Raw genomic sequence first — 3,253 nt, 5'->3', positions numbered from 1 at the left:
GGGGGCTTCGCCCCCGAGCCCCCTTTGTTTGCTCTGAAAGGTCACAAGAAAACGCTAACCCAACTTATTATAAATGCTACGTTGATCTTTCTTTCATGCGGGGGGCTTCGCCCCCCGAGCCCCCCTTTGTTTGCTCTTAAAGGTCACAAGAAAACGCTAACCCAACTTATTCTAAATACTACGTTGATCTTTCTTTCATGCGGGGGCCTTTTCTTTACTCTTAAGGATCACAAGAAAACCTTAACCCAACTTATTTTAAATACAACGTTGATCTTTCTTTTATGCGGGGGCTTCGCCCCCGAGCCCCCCTTTGTTTGCTCTTAAAGGTCACAAGAAAACGCTAACCCAACTTATTCTAAATACTACGTTGATCTTTCTTTCATGCGGGGGGCTTCGCCCCCCTAGCCCCCTTTTCTTTACTCTTAAGGATCACAAGAAAACCTTAACCAAACTTATTTTAAATACAACGTTGATCTTTCTTTTATGCGGGGGGCTTCGCCCCCGAGCCCCCTTTGTTTGCTCTGAAAGGTCACAAGAAAACGCTAACCCAACTTATTTTAAATACTACGTTGATCTTTCTTTCATGCTTCCCCCTCGAGCCCCCCCCCTTTTTTCTGTTCTTATCTTCCGGCACCATCATCAGGCCTTGAAACCTAATCGTAGTCATAGTTCATTACAAGACTTTTCTAAGAAGCCCAAAAACAGCTTTGATACGATGTTCCATCATGTAGTTCCAGTTCATATCTTCCGGCTCCATCATCAGACCTTGAATTCTAATCGTAGTCAAAGTTCATTACAAGACTTTTCTAAGAAGCCCAAAAACAGCTATGATACGATGTTCTATCATGTAGTTTTAGTTCATATCTTCCGGCTCCATCATCAGACCTTGAATTCTAATCGTAGTCAAAGTTCATTACAAGACTTTTCTAAGAAGCCCAAAAACAGCTATGATACGATGTTCCATCATGTAGTTCCAGCTCATATCTTCCGGCTCCATCATCAGACCTTGAAACCTAATTGTAGTCAAAGTTCATTACAAGACTTTCCTAAGAAGCCCAAAAACAGCTATGATACGATGTTCCATGATGTAGTTCCAGTTCATATCTTCCGGCTCCATCATCAGACCTTGAAACCTAATCGTAGTCAAAGTTCATTACATGACTTTTCTAAGAAACCCAAAAACGGCTATGATACGAGGTTCCATCATGTAGTTCCAGTTCACATCTTCCGACTCCATCATCAGATCAGCTCAACAGTACCATATTATTGTATTGTCATCGGAACTACATATAGCTGCCAATTTTCATTACGCTACGACTCCTGGAAGATGGTTAAATTAGCCTCCGCAGATTCCATTACATACATAGTTACATACACGACGACCTAATAAAAGCGTGTTAAAAAAGATAACTAACTATTTCTACACACTACTTAATTACACAATAAAAGTTATAAAGGGGTTACAGCACAAATTATAAAGGTGCAATCTTAAAATTAAAATCTTATTTTATTTGTTCATTTAAAACCAAAAGTACATGATGTTTAAATTTAGTTATGGACGAAATCGGAGGAGAGGTTTTTTAAAACGCTGATAAAGGTGTCGTCGTGTAACGCCGTCGCGTCTCATACTTCCATATCGATAAGGTTTGATTTCGTATGCGTCGCATCGCCGTCGCGCGACCATCGCGCGACCGTCGCCCACGCAAGCCACGGCGTAAGAAATTGAAAATTAAGTTGAATATTGATTTTTGTAGAATTTCAATGGGGTTTTTTTATAGTTTTAATCATTCATTTTTTTTTAATTTTTTTCATACAAAAAAACCGAAAATAAAATTTTCAAATAATTTTTATATGAAGTTTGACCATTTTTAGGGTTCCGTAGTCAACTAGGAACCCTTATAGTTTCGCCATGTCTGTCTGTCCGTCCGTCCGTCCGTCCGGCCGTCCGCGGATAATCTCAGTAACCGTAAGCACTAGAAAGCTGAAATTTGGTACCAATATGTATATCAATCACGCCAACAAAGTGCAAAAATAAAAAATGGAAAAAAATGTTTTATTGGGGTACCCCCCTATGTAAAGTGGGGGCTGATATTTTTTTCATTCCAACCCCAACGTGTGATATATTGTTGGATAGGTATTTAAAAATGAAGAAGGGTTTACTAAGATCGTTTTTGATAATATTAATAGATTCGGAAATAATCGCTTCTAAAGTAAAAAAAAGTGCTTCCCCCCCCTCTAACTTTTGAACCCTATGTTCAAAAAATATGAAAAAAATCACAATAGTAGAACTTTATAAAAACTTTCTAGGAAAATTATTTTGAACTTGATAGGTTCAGTAGTTTTTAAGAAAAATACGGAAAACTACGGAACCCTACACTGAGCGTGGCCGGACACGCTCTTGGCTGGTTTTTTTTAAATTTTTACTTTTACTTTAAAATGTAGCTTATTATTAACTAAAATCACCAAAAAAGTTTGAGAATAGGATTTGCATTAGTTTCGGCGATACGTGAATTTAAGTGACAAAGTGCCGCTCCTAGCGTAGTACTAGGGATATTGGGGATTCATTAGAAACTCAGTCAAGTAAACGTTTTTACTTAGAAATGAGAAATAATAAGCTCGAAATTAATATATAACTACAGCTTGGTTACGTTGGCCTGTACATAACCTTAAGTCTCAGGAAATCTCGTGTCTGCGTCAGAAATTATTCAAGGTCAAAGTCCCCAAAATCGGTTTATGTCCTGTACAGAGTGATAAAGTTATGTTACGTACAACTAATGTGTTTCGAGTGTCGATTTTGTAGTTTTTGCGGTGGTTTGTTATACAGGGCGTCCCATATAACACACGCCAATGACACTGGAGGTAGACCGCCCATAAATGACATAAATATCTCTTCCCTAAGAGCCATTATTTTTTGCAGTTTTCTACGAAGAATATTTTTTCTTCTTTGCTTACCCGGTTATGAAATGGGATTTTTTTTCCTCATAGAAAACCATTATTGTATCCAGTTTTCTATGAAGAACTTTTCTTCTTCCTGATTTTTTTTTCCTTAGAGAAAACCGTTATTGTATGCAGTTTTCTACGAAGATTTTGTAGAGTTATGAAAACTGCAAAAAATAATGGTTTTCTACGAGGAAAAAAATCCCATTTCATAACCGGGTAAGCAAAGAAGAAAAAATATTCTTCGTAGAAAACTGCAAAAAATAATGGCTTCCTACGAAGAAAAAAAAATCCTATTTCATAACCCAGTTAGTTA

This window comes from Leguminivora glycinivorella, chromosome 12 (genome assembly GCF_023078275.1).
Source record: "Leguminivora glycinivorella isolate SPB_JAAS2020 chromosome 12, LegGlyc_1.1, whole genome shotgun sequence".
NCBI lineage: Eukaryota > Metazoa > Arthropoda > Insecta > Lepidoptera > Tortricidae > Leguminivora > Leguminivora glycinivorella.
This window is presented reverse-complemented; position numbering follows the sequence as displayed.